Source organism: Leopardus geoffroyi, chromosome B1 (genome assembly GCF_018350155.1).
Source record: "Leopardus geoffroyi isolate Oge1 chromosome B1, O.geoffroyi_Oge1_pat1.0, whole genome shotgun sequence".
NCBI classification, from domain to species: domain Eukaryota; kingdom Metazoa; phylum Chordata; class Mammalia; order Carnivora; family Felidae; genus Leopardus; species Leopardus geoffroyi.
Window position 1 is genome coordinate 102,480,409 of NC_059327.1, and position 14,488 is coordinate 102,494,896.

The 14,488-nt window shown below is 38.7% G+C and overlaps 1 long non-coding RNA gene across 1 annotated transcript; it reads left to right on the forward strand.

The window, feature by feature from the left end:
• The first annotated feature begins 8,161 nt into the window (after nt 1-8,161).
• Nucleotides 8,162-13,136, forward strand: LOC123593083. Its single transcript, XR_006710109.1, has 2 exons — nt 8,162-8,985; nt 11,900-13,136. It is a non-coding gene; the product is annotated as an uncharacterized LOC123593083 (long non-coding RNA).
• The last annotated feature ends 1,352 nt before the right edge of the window (nt 13,137-14,488 follow it).

The window sequence follows — 14,488 nt, forward strand, 5'->3', positions numbered from 1 at the left end:
ATTAACTGAAGTCTTTTCTTTATTCATATTCCCTTTGTTTTTAGCTAATGTCTTTTTTCTGTTCTAGGATTCAGTCCAATGTATAACATTACATGTAGTCATCATGTCTTCTTCCTTCCTTTCTTTCTAGAGGGAGAGACAGGCAGAGAGAGAGAGAGAGAGAGAGAGAGAGAATGTGTGGGCATGCGGGAGAGGGGCAGAGGGAGAGAGAAAGAAAATCTTAAGCAGGCTCCATGTGTTCAACAAGGAGCCTGACTAGGAGCTTGATCCCATGACCCTGGGATCATGACCTGAGCCGAAATGAAGAGTTGGATTCTCAACCGACTGAGCCACCCACCCAGATGCCCCAGTCATCATGTCTTCTTAGGTTCCTCTTGGTTATGGCAGTTTCTTTGACTTTTCTTGTTTTTGCTGGCCTTCACAGTTTTGAGACGTGTTGATGAGGTATTTTGTAGAAGGTCTCTCAATTAGGACTTGTCTGATTTTTGTCCTTATGATTAGACTGGGTTTTTGAGTTTTATGGAGGAAGACCAACAACAATTGTATCAGGAGTATATGCTATCAACATGACCTATAGCTGATGATGCTGACCTTGATCACATGACTGAGGTGGTGTTTGTCAGGTTTTTCCACCAGAAAGTTACTTTTTTTTTTTTTTTCCTGTTTTCCATCTCTACTCTTTGGAAGGAAGTCACTACTATATGCAGCCCACACTTCAGAGATAAGGAGTTATACTCAACCTTCTATGAGATTTTTAAAGTTAATTTTTGTGAAATGTGTAACATCTGTGTCTAGTGTTATTTATTCATTTTGTGTATGAATGTCCACCTGTTGCACCACCACTTAAAGACTGAATTATCCATTTTATCCACTGAATTATCTTTGTGCCTTTGTAAAAATCAATTAACTATATTTGTGTGGCCCATTCATGTGACTTTGAAGGTACATTTGAAAGTGATTCTTGAGAAAATTAGTTGGCTTTTATTTCGGTAGTCTGTGTAATTTAATTTTTTTTTTACTTAAAATTTTTTTAATCTTTATTTATTTTTGAGAGACAGAGGCAGAGTTTGAGCAGGGGAGGAACAGAAAGGAAGACACAGAATCCGAAGCAGGCTCCAGGTTCTGAGCTGTCAGCACAGAGCCCGATGTGGGGCTCGAACTCACCAACCATGAGATCATGACCTGAGCCGAAGCCAGACGCTCAACCGACTGAGCCACCCAGGCACCCCTGTAATTTAATTTTTTTAAGTTTATGTATGTATGTATGTATGTATGTAAGTCATCTCCACACCCAATATGGAGCTTGGACTCATGACCTGGAGATGAAGAGTCCCATGCTCTTCCAACTGAGCCAGACAGACGCTCTTCAGTGTAATTTAATTTTACTGAAATATTTTATGTCCACATATGTAGCTAGTATAGTAGCCTTTGAAAGTGGCACCTCTTAATACGAAACAGAAAGTCTTTAACTTCAATTTCCTCTTCAGTACATAAGATTAGCAGAATGTTAGGGTGAGAAAGAAAAGTTAGAAACCCTGCAGTCTAACAATATTGTTTGTCCTGTGAAAAAGCAAGAGGCCCATGAAGTACTTGCTCAAGGTCAAATAGTTGGTAAGTGATCAAGCCACTGACCAATGATCAGTGACTCTATGAGTACTCCAGCCACGCCTGTCCCTCTACATGCTATTCTAGTTTAAACACAGATTTCTGCCTTTATAGATCTTTCTCTCCAGCCACACTAATTCATTGACATACATATTTCTCAGGTGATTGAGTAAACATTCATCATCCACAAAGTTAACCAGGAAACTAGACCGGGAGTAATCATTCTGAGAGGCCAGGTTGGTAAGAGCATAGCACTAATGAGGTAACTCCTGAATTCTTGCACCCTGGGAGACAATTAATTGGCTTCTTTTTACTCTGTAGCCCAACTGCATTTATAAAACCTCTTAACAAGCTTGTAAGGGTTTGCTTCTGGTCACAAATGGAACTCACTGAGAAAATGTTGGAGTATATGTATAATCTACTGCTATTATTGGAAAAAAAAAATAGCTCACTGGCGCATATCCTGCTGATACTAAGTCAGGAAGATAATTTTCATATAAGAAAAGCCATAGGGCACCTAAGCCTGCATGAGTGGGCATTATGTTAAGTGATTACTTTGTTCAGAAGCAAATGGACATAGGAAGAGATAATAGTTTACTGGATAAGTGGAGAGAAAAGATTTTAACTATAAACCTGAAATTCTGATTCCACAAAATTTCTTTTTTTTTTTCTTTAAAAATTTTTAATGTTTATTTATTTTTTGAGACAGAGAGAGACAGAGCATGAACGGGGAAAGGTCAAAGAGAGGGAGACACAGAATCTGAAACAGGCTCCAGGCTCTGAGCTGTCAGCACAGAGCCCAACGCGGGGCTCGAACTCACGGACCGCGAGATCATGACCTGAGCCGAAGTCGGCCGCCTAACCGACTGAGCCACCCAGGCGCCCCCCAAAAAATTTCTTAAATGTATTAAATGGATTTATAAATTTATGAATATTTAAGTTTGCATGCTAAACGGATCACAAGATGCATCCTAGTCTTTCATGTACATCATCCAAAGCAGCAAAAATGATGTTGAACAATGAAATGTAGCTCTGTGAGTTGAGGCCTTATTTGTACTCTTTTACTAAACTTTATTCAGATCTACTACCGTAACCATCTTGCCATCTTTTAAAATATATCTTATTCCTTTAAATTTCTCCATTATTGACAAAGTCATTATAATTAATTATAAAAGCCAGCATTTATTAGGCACCTAATATTATCCTAAGCATATTTATTCTCATTGTTCTAATGAAGTCTTCACCACAATTCTAAGAGGAAGATTACCTTACACTTCATTTTGTAGTGGTTAAGAAATAACAGCCCAGTAATTTATTATCGAAAATTGTCATGACTTTTACTTACTACATTCCAGTGGAAACACCAACTTCTTTATGTCTCTGATCACAGCTGGCTGTCCATGAAATTGAGTCATTCATTAATTCATACTAAGGTAAAAATGATGAGAAATGTTTGGTCTGTCTAGAAGAGACCTGGAGAAATCAAATCAAATGATAAATATTTCTGGCAGTGGAAATAAACTGTTGGGAAAAGGAGTACAGGAGACAGGGAGAGTTTTCCTGCTGAGGAGTCTACTGTTCTTTCAAGTACATTTCTTAAACGTTTGCCTGGTAAGACAGTAAACCATCCTGTCTGTCAACAAGAACAGTGTGTACCCAAGGATGGAGACTTGGTTTATTCAGGGAGTGACTACTGCTAGAAAAAGTTGAGACCTACGAATGTGGTGGAATTTCGTTCCAAATTATCTCCCCATGGGTGGGATGAATGAATTAACTGTAGTTCTGCACTGAAGAATTCACAGGTGGCAATTATAATAATTAAAGTGTGTCCAGGCAAAAGTGTGCAAAAGTAAGTTAGGTGGTGGTTAATATTAAGCACTATTTTTTATCGAATTTCACATCCTTGTTTTTATTTTCTATTTTTAGTCTACCTAAAATTAGACACATTTCTTCTGAGTTTAGTACTTTCTGATGATTATTACTGGGAGCATGGCTTCAAGAATACATCTCTGAGCAATTTTGGTTAAGGTTTAGAACTCACACATTCTCATCTTTTGAGGCTATGAGAAAACAGAAAACATTTTGGTGACCTGAGTAATTTGAACTGTCAAGGTCCTACATCTCTTTAACCAAAACATTATCATCTGTGGCTATTGTAGTTGTTGGAGATGGATTCTCTAGATAGCACGGTGATAAAACTGAGGCCTCTCGAGTTGGACTACATGAGTTCAAATTCTAACTCTGCCATTTATAAGTCATTTGGCATTTATTTACCCATCTTGTGCTTCAGTTTTCTCATTTGTAAAGTGGGGGCAATAATAGTACAGTGTTTATTTCACAGGATTATTGTGAGAAATTTAAGAATCACTTACAACAATGCCTGGCACAAAATAAGCATTCAATAAATGTGAAATACTAGCTTTGTGAAATTGCTAGCTTTTTGATATATGTTGTACTCTGATATTTAAACTAATAGCATCCATTTTTTCATCTATTTTTCCTCAGTGTATTAATCATACTTATTTTAAATGTTTTTTGATAACTAAAATATCTGGATCAATGTGTCCATTTCTGTTTTTTCTTTATGGCTTTTAGTAATTGCTTCTGTCTCCTGGAATGTCTGATAAATATCTCCTGAAAGTGCCAGACATGGTTTCTTAAACATTGTAGAGGCTTAGGGATGAAATATTTCTCTAGAGAGGCTTTCCCCCTTCCTCTTTGAGGGAGTTGACTACTTTAATCCAAACAGAGATAGACTGCAGGCTGCATTACAGGGTTTTGTTTTGATTTTAGATTTTTTTTTGTTTTTTTGAACAGTGTTACGTTCACAGAAGAAAAAAATGAGCAGAAAGTACAGAGTTCCTGTATGCCCCTACCTTTACACATGCACAGCCTCCCCATTATCAACATCCCTTACCAGAATGCTGCTTTGTTTTTTTTTTTTTTTTAAACCGAGGATGACTCTACAGTGATGCATCATCATGCACCAAAGTCTGTAGTCTGCTTTAGGTTTGCTCTAGGTACTGTGCATTCTGTGGGTTTTGACAAATGTATATGATGGGTACCCACCATCATAGTGTCATAAAGAACAGTTTCACTGCCTTAAAAATCTTCTACGCTCCACCTATTTATCCCTCCCAAGCCCAAACCCCTGGAAACTATTGATCTTACTTTTGTCCTCATAGTTTCACCTTTTCCAGAATGTCATAGAGTGCATTGTAGTTTTTATGAGGTTCTTTTCCATCTCTGATCCATCCCTGTTCTTAGAGAGGATGCCTCTTGTGTAGACTGATGTTTATGTCTCCCCAAAATTCATATGTTGAAATTGTCACCCTTTATGTGGTATTATAGGTGGGGCCTTTGGAGGGTAATTAGGTCATGAGGGAGAGGTCCTCATGAATGAGAGTAGTGCCCTTAGAAAAGAGACCCTGGAGAGTTCTCTTGTCCCTCCCACCTTGTGAAGACACAGTGAAAAGATGGTTGTCTATGAACCAGGAAGCCTGCTCTCACCACACTGAATTTGTCAATGCCTTGATCTTGGACTTTGCAACCTCCAGAATTATGAGAAATAACGTGTTATCTTTTTGATATAGCAAAACACCCTCCAAAGACTCCACCTAAGGACCTGGGTGACCCTTTCTTCTTGGTGAGTTTTTTGAGACTGAAAAACCTCAGCTGTACTTACACAGGTTTTCTGCTTAGTTTCTTAATATCCTGTTCCATGCAGCATAGGAATTTGGGAAAACAGGTCAAGTGTCAAGCTTGATTTTCCAAACACCCTTCTCACTGGCATCCCAGACTCATAAAATTCCCATTTTCCCACTTCCCAAAACTGCCAAAAATCCTGTTGCCTTCTCTGCCTGTTAGTGACCTCCAGCCCACATCCATGACCTTGTCCTTGGCCTCTTGCTTAGTGCTCAGAGTAAGGAAGTGCTATTTTGCTAGAGGAAAAATCAGTTGCAGAATGCCAACTCTCCTCTCCAAGTTTCTTCCTTCTCCAGAATCTTGGTGCTTAAGTCTGAATTTCCCCAGAAGTTCCTCACTGCCTTCAAGCAGATATTGTTTTGTGTATTTTGTAAGCTTTTTAAGCTTTTGTAGCCATTCCTGGTGAGAGTGCTGGCCTTCATCTTGGCTGAAAGTAGAGGTCCTAACATACATTCCTGATAGATGTTTCTGTATTCCTTAATTATTCTATTAAGATTAACAATACTAATATAAACAGTTTAGCCAAGCAATCTACCTATTCTATAAACCACATCCTTGATTTTATGGATGATTTGTCATTCACAAGAATAAATCTGTACTTTATTTAATATTTATTTATTTATTTATTTATTTATTTATTTATCTGTCAAGTGAGCTAACATACAGTGTAGTCTTGGCTTCAGGAGTAGATTCCCATGATTCGTCACTTACATACAACACCCAGGGCTCATCCCAACAAGTGCTCTTCTCAATCCCCATCATCTATTTTCCCGACTCCCCCAACTCCCACTCCCATCAACCCTCACTTTGTTCTCTGTATTTAAGAGTCTCTTATGGTTTGCTTCCCTCTCTGTTTGTATCTGATTTTTCCTTCCCTTCCCCTATGGTCTTCTGTTAAGTTTCTCAAATTCCACATATGACTGAAATCATATGATATCTGTCTTTCTCTGGCCGACTTATTTCACATAGCATAATACCTTCCAGTTCCATCCATGTTCTTGCAATTGGGAAGATTTCATCCTTTTTCATCACTGAATTGTATTGTGTGTGTGTGTGTGTGTGTGTGTGTGTGTGTGTGTACATCTTCTTTATCCATTCATCAATTGATGGACATTTAGGTTCTTTCCATAATTTGGCTATTGTTGACAGCACTGCTATAAACATTGGGGTACATATGCCCCTTCAAATCAGCACTCCTGTATCTTGTAGATAAATTTCTAGTAGTGCTATTGCTGGGTGTAATAAATCTGGTCTTTAGCTTGTTGTTACATTAACATATTTGATCATCTCTTGTGTAAAACTTGAGAATTTTTAAATAAATTTGAAAATAATCTGGTGATCATACTTACATTTGTGTAGTATATATGAATTTCAACTAACTAGTAGAGATATTGTAGAAATATAATATTGTTTTCATAAGCCAATTTAATTTCAATCTTGAGCTCTCATTTTACTTGGGTGGCAGAAACTTAATCTCAATTAATTTGTAGATTTCCCCAGGATTGTGTTTAAGTAACAAGGGACACAAATAGTTCCAAAGAATCTAGGGGGGAGAGATTGTCATCTGTCCATGATATATCCAGTGACATGAGCATCATCCTGTCTCTCCATTCAGTGGTCCAGCCTGGCATTTCTTCACCTTCACTCTTGTCCTCACAGCTCTTTTAGATCTGCTGACTCTCTGCATTTACATTGTTTTCATTCTTGAATGAGTGAGAAACTTCTGGAGCCTTTCTAGATGGATGGAATTGTTCCAACTGTCTAGACACACTACCTGTTTCGTTTTGTTTTTACAGGGCTTGCTGCGTCCCTGGAACTAAGCTCTGACTCTCTTTTGGATCAGTCTTCCAATTCCGGGGAGAGATAGAGCAATGATTCACAATGTTTCGCTCCAATATTTTTGTTTATGCTATGAGTCCTTTCAATTCTCCTAAACACTGCAGCAATAGTTTGCTTTCTGTTGTCCCAAGCATTCTCTGAAAAAATGACAGATTAGCCTAGCTGGAAAGGAGAAAATGAAATACTGGTGAGAAAAACAAAGCAAAACAATAGTTAATATTTCCAAAAAAAAATTTTTGTACTACATTCATTCAGTAAGACTTTACTTATTGAGCTCCTAATATATGCCAGGCAATACACTAGAATATGCTGGACACTAGACTGTAATGATGAATGAGAGGCAGTCCTCACCTCAGCCACCTCCAGATCCAACAGACTTCTGCTGAAATATGGTAAACACACATCTAAAATACCCTCCCTGCCAAAATTACATAAAAGTGACAGTATAGGGTTTTGTTTTGTTTTGTTTCTTTTAAGGCACAAACCTATAGAGGCAAAAAAGAAATATTTACAAGTAGAGAATATGGCAGCATTGGAATATTGGAAACTAGAAAGCATATGGAAGTGTCAAAATGAAATTAACAATTAAAACCAAAGTGGACAGTAAGGGAAACTGAGAAGGCTGAACGAACTATAGGAGCTCAGAAATATTTAGAACTATCAGAATAGGGGTGCAGGTGGTGCTGACAGCAGGAGGATTAGTTGCAGGTGTGTAAGAGAAATGAATCGTCAGCCAAATTTCTGCTTTCCAGGTGAGAGTGTGGTTGAGTCTGCTATGGGAAGCCAGCTAAACACAAAAACAAAGAAACAAAGAAAAAATAATAAATCAACCTCACCAGAGCACCCTACAGGGATGTGTACCTGCCTGTTCCAATCAGGTTCTTTTATTACTTTATTTTTAAATATGCACAGACAGCCAAGGATTACCAGGCAATTAAGGAAAGCTTATGCCAGGACAGACAAAACCAAATCAAAAACACCTGAAGAAAATAGAAATTATGTATGGAGCAGAATAAGACTCAAAAATGAACAAACTTGATAGTTCATTTCCCCAGGTGGTCAGAAGAGATGTAGCATCTGACAACAATGAGAAAAGGCTATAGAATAAAACTATTCAGAGAACAATAAATAAATAAATAAATAAATAAATAAATAAATAAATAAAAATTGCTCTTTGAAGTTAAATAGTAAATTCTCAGAAAAAAGTCTGGAAGATAAATTTGAAGCAATCTTCCAGAAAGTCAATCAAAAATAAAGAAATGGAAAATGGAAGAGAAAAGGAAAATATTAGAATTCAGGAGGCCCAACACTCTAGTAAGCAGGAGCTCTAGAAAGAGAGACTGCAAAAAGATAGGGTAGGGTATTTTTGAAGAAAAATTCCTTAAATAGAGGATATGAGTTTGTAGTTTGAGAGAGCTCACTTATGTCCTGCGTGATGCCTGCAATGACAAAAACTCAGGTGTGCCATTGTGAAATTTCAGAACCTTGGAGATAAAAATCCTGCAAATTCCTAGAGATTAAAAATATACAAAAGATCCGGAATCAGAAAAGCACCAGGCTTTTCACCTGCCACATGGAAAGTCAGTGGAGCAATCCTTTCAAAATTCAGATGGAAAATTGTTTCAAATCTTGATTTCTGTTCTCTGCCAAATTTTCTAACAAGTGTGAAGGCAGAATAAAGACATTGCAGATATGCAAGTTTAAAAATTTTTTACCTCCTTTTCAGGAAAATACTGGAGAATGGATTCCACAAAATAAGGATAGAAACCGAGAAGAAGATCACATAGGATCCAGGAAACAGGACTTGAACCAGGAAAAAGGCAAGGGGATGTCCAGGTAGATTGACCAGTTCCAATTTGCCTGAGCCTGAGGGTGGTGCCAAATGTGGAACTTTCAGCTTTAAAACTGGGCCGATCCCTGGCAAATTGGGATGAGTTGGTCATCCGATGTCCAGGATAAGAGTGAAGAGAAGTCCCAGGCAGAGAGCTGGCAGCAGATATGGAACAACTGGACCAGATGGGAAGGCAAGAGTGCTTCAAAAAATATATATATTTTTAAATATTTATTTACTTTTGAGACAATGTGAGAGACAGAGTGCAAGCAGCGGAGGGTCAGACAGAGGGAGACACAGAATCTGAAGCAAGCTCCAGGCTCTGAGCTGTCAGCACAGAGCCGGATGCGGGGCTGGAACCCACAAACCACAAGATCATGACCTGAGCCGAAGTCGGAGGCTCAACCAACTGAGCCACTCAGGTGCCCCACAAGAGCGCTTCAGATGGGTTATCTGGAAAATACATCCAGGGGAAAAGACATACATATATATACTTACATATGTGTGTGTATGTATTTCCTGGTGAGTTTGAATGTATTAAAAATTAAAGAAATTCCTCTTTTGGGGGGAGTTTAGAAAAAAATAAAGGCACACTGGCAATGAAACCAGTGAGGGTAATGGAGACAATAGGGAAAACAAAAAGTTATAGATGAAAGAAAGTGAAGCTGGGACATTACCATGGCTCTTCTGTGGATTATATTTACATAACCCTGCTAATGTAAGCACGGACTATTGCTCCAACCAGTTCTATCTATCAAAATGGAGGAGAAAGAGGGAGGAAGAATGTGTGTGAAGAAAGTTCATAAATGATTGTCTTCAATAGTATTTTTTTAGTCTCCTAAAAAAAAAAAAAATGCATGTTATTTAAAAACATGGAGGTCAATTCCAGAAAAAAAAAAAAAAAAATAGTTACAAGAGTTGAAAAAATCTGCTTCTGAAGAATGAAAGCAAGTAAGGGAAGAAACTTCTTGATTTCATTTTATTAAAAAAATTGTTTTAAGTTTATTTATTTATTTTGAGAGAGAGACAGACAGAGAGAGTGGACCATAGAAACCCAAGCAGGCTCTGCACCATCAGTGTAGAGCCTGAGGCAGGGCTCCAACCCGCAAACTGTTGAGATCATGACTGAGCTGAAACCAAGAGTTGGATGCTTAACTGACTGAGCTATTCAGGTGCCCTAAAACTTTTAAATTGTAAACATATTAGAAAAACTTGACTTTTAAAATTATGAACATGAATGTCTTTGAGAGAATAATTATTTTTAAAAGAAGTAATTAGAGTCAGCATCTTATCTTTTTAACTTCATTTATGCAATATTTTACAATTCAGAGTTTTTACATTTTAATGTAGTCAAATGGATTAGTTTTTTTAATGATTTGTTCTCCGATGTCTTAATTTCTTTATGAATGTGATGTCAAAACACAAGACACAGTGAAAGAATTGTTAGAGTATGTGTAGTATATTACTAATTATGTTAGAAACATACCAAGAAATACTGTGTTTTGTTTTTGATTGGAAACATAAGTAACTGGGGCACGTGGGTGGCTCAGTCCCTTAAGCATTGGACTCTTTTTTTTTTTTTTTAATACAATTTATTGTCACATTGGTTTCCAGCATTGGACTCTTGATTTTGGCTCAGGTCACGGTCTCACATTCCTGAGATGGTCAGTGTCTGCCTTTCTATCTGCCTCTCCCCCACTCATGCTCTCTCTCTTTCTCAAAATAAGTAAATAAACTAAAAAAAAAAAAAAAAAAAAAGAAAAGAAAGAAACATAGATAACTAAGGTACATAAGCAGAGAATAACAATGGTAGTACTATTCTGTATCTGTAACATTTTATATCCCTATTTAAAAAATATGTGTAATTAACAAGGTATTAACTGTAACAAGGCTTTCATTGGTAACAAAGTAGGTTTTAAAATTTTTCTGTAGTTTCAGATATTTAAGAGTTAAAAAGAAAACCAACAGGGGCGCCTGGGTGGCGCAGTCGGTTAAGCGGCCGACTTCAGCCAGGTCACGATCTCGCGGTCCGTGAGTTCGAGCCCCGCGTCGGGCTCTGGGCGATGGCTCAGAGCCTGGAGCCTGTTTCCGATTCTGTGTCTCCCTCTCTCTCTGCCCCTCCCCGTTCATGCTCTCTCTCTGTCCCAAAAATAAACGTTTGAAAAAAAAAATTAAAAAAAAAAAAAAAAAAAAAAGAAAACCAATAGACAGCCACAATACACAGAGGCAAGGCTTACCATAGTGGAAGAAAGTACTAGTGCCAGGGAGCCCAGAGAAGGGTAACCCAGATTGGAGTGGGGGGGAAGAGGGTGAAGGGGCTGGTGGGGGGGGGGGGCGGTGGGGAGGTGGTTAGGAAAGACTTCCCAAAGCAACTGACATCCGAGCTACCACCTGAGGGAAACATTGGTAGCCCTGGAGCTGTGTTTCCCTAAGAAATTAAGGGGCATTTGTGATATGTGTGTTGTGGGAAAATCACAAAGACCCTTATAAATCATGTTTCCTGAGTCTAGACATCCCGAGGTAAGGGTGAATCCTAAAGGGTATTGAGCAGCAGGGCACAAGCGGATCCTGGCAGACCAGGTGAGGAATCCAGGATCTGTATTTAATTCATAGAATCTGGAATTTTCTACAAAATGGTCCCCACCCCTCCTCCCCCCAACCCCGAAAAGATGCCTTTAACTGTCTCACTGGGCCTACCGGTTTGCTTTTTCTGCCTTCCCCTTTGCAGACGGCAGAACACTGCATTTGTTCTTAATTGCTTTCCCCTTTTGTGGCGCAGGCCCCTGGCCTTCCCCGGTCTGGGCTCAGTGTGTCAAATGCTCCCTTTCTGTTCCAGCAGCAGCTGTCTGCAGCCCTGGTTCACAACTGTGAAGGCTTTGTCAATATGTGTTTTCCCTTTTGGTCTCCTTTCTGTGCCAGAACCCCTCCCCCTCTGCACGTGTGGGATGCCTGGACGCTGAATCACAAGCGGAGCGGCCCGGACTCCTGCCCACTGCCCTCAACTTGTTTGCTGAGCTCCGCTCCAGGGGCCTTTCTGCTGTGCGGAGGCTCCCCTCCCTGCGCAGTGTGTTTGCTGAACCCGGCAGTCTCAGAAGGGCGGAGAATTGAATGTTTTTCTGCCCAAGCCCAGCTTCAGAGAGGACGGGGCTCGTGCTAAGAATCAGCGGGTATTTATCATGGCTCAGGTGGCTGAGGTTTATTTTCCTCAATGGTAGTTTTTGGAAATATTTGGAAATACTTACTTAGTTTCACTTGTGTGATGTGAAGGCTCTTTCAGTTTGGTTTTCTGAATCCCTCTTCTAAAAGAGAAGTTACCCTAACGGGGAAACATAATTAGATTTTGGTATTATGCACTATTTTTTTAATGCTGTCTTTTTTAGTATGAAGTAAAATTTACATGTAGTGAAATGAACATAACTAAATCCTAAATTGTGAGTTTTGATAACTATATACACACATGTAGTCATTACCCAAATCACGATAAAGAATGTTTCCATCACTCCCAGGAAGTTCTCCTGTTCTTCCTTTTACTCATCTTTACCCCTTCAAAAACTTCTCTTAATTCTATCACTGTAGCTTAGTTTCCATGTTCCTAAACTTCATATGGGTGAAATCAGATAGAATGTATCTTTTTTTTGTGTCTCGTTTCTTTTGTTCAACATGTTTTTGACATTATTCTATTGTGTTGTGTTCTTTTCTATTGCTGAGTACCATTCCATTACATGAATATACAATTTATTTATGTGTTCTCATTTTGGTGACCATTTCAGTTGTTCCTACACACTAAATTTTAATGTACGTAAACTGTTTAAAACACTTTAGAACTTTTCTTTATACTGGAGATTTTTCTTTATGAAATCAAAATTAAATTTCTGATTACCTACAAAATTGGAATTAGATTCTCTGTATTCTGTAGACTCTGATTCTTGGAAAGATAGATATTTGAATATAAAAAAAAAATGCATCTTGATGGTCCCTCAATTCCCATTCTGAGTCTTTAAAGCCACATTAAATAATGCTAGAATTTGAACTCTTCCTTTACATATTACTGTGTGAACATTGAGCAGCTAATTCACTCAAACACCTTTTTTAACACAATTATTTTTACTGTGTTTCAGAATGAAAGTGGAGAATAAAATAGTTTGTGGGTATTGTTCAAAAGCCAGGTGAAGCTTAAATTAGAAAGACTGAGACCCCTAAACTTGGAACTTGGGTGTAGAATTTCATTCCTGTTGACTTCTGCAACTAACTATTTGAATTAATCATCTGTTGCTCTGTAACAAATTACCCAAAAACTTGGTAGCTTAAAACAGCAAACAATTTTTTTAATGTCATCATTTCTGTGGCCAGAAATTCAGGAGCTGGTTAGTTGGGTAGAAGTGGCCCAGGGCCAAGGTTGCAGTCAAGATGTCAGGACATATGGTTAAGAGGAATTTTAAGAAAGAAAAATAAGAGAAAATATGCTTAAAATGGGCTTTTTTTTTTTTTTTTTTTTTGAGAGAGAGAGAGAGAATCCCAGGAGGGGTGGGGGGAGGGGGAGAGGGGGGGAGAGACAGGGCTTGAGCTCACCCATTATGGGACTTGAACTCATGAACCCTGAGATCATGACCTGAGCCACCCAAGTGCCCAATTTACAATGGGTTTTGAAGGAGGACTAGCAGTTCATCACCTGAACTAAGAGAATGTGGCAGAAGGTAGAGGCAGGCAGGGGAGATAACAAATGCAAAACCAGGAACTTTTCAGTAGTTTGTTAGCAATAAAGCAGAGGGAGTAAAATTGGAGGAAAAGTTCAGGAAGGTCACTGTTCACATTGCTAAAGAATTCTGACTATTCCACAGCAATTTGGATCTGCTGAAATATTGATTTTAAGCATGGAGTAACACCCTCAGATTTGCATTTAGAAGGTAAATTAGAGGAGAGACTAAGAGGCTAGTAGAAAACTATTGTAAAAGCAAGTGGGGAGAGGGAACTGATATAAGACAAGGAGAGGTGTTATTAGAATCCTTCCCCTCACATGTGGTGGTGGATGGGAGAGTGAAGGATCGAGAAATACTCTGAGGATTCTGCATGAGTGACTGATTAACACTAATGTCTTTAACCAGGCCAGGGGATGTGAAAGAAAGAGTTGATCTCAGAGGGAAAATGGTGAGTTAAAGTTAGCTAAAGGATGTCCTGGTTGAGATATTATGATAGGGAAAGATAGGATTCTGTAGGCAGAAAAGGAGAGGCTAAGGCTTGAAGGTCCCTGGGTGGGGAAAAATACTTATTTTAACACATTTCTTCTAGGAATGTCTTACCTCAGGCAAACTCCCTCAGGCATAAAGTTCCCTTTAAGAATGCAACAGACACGACCTCCTGCTCCTCAGGTTTCCCTGGGAAATGTGACAAGCAAAAGACCTGACTGAAAATAAGTAGAACATAAAATATATGACCCACAAGGACCAGTATGGCCATAGACCACCCCTCATACAATGAAAATTAGCCAGTCAAAAAGGAATGACTAGGCAT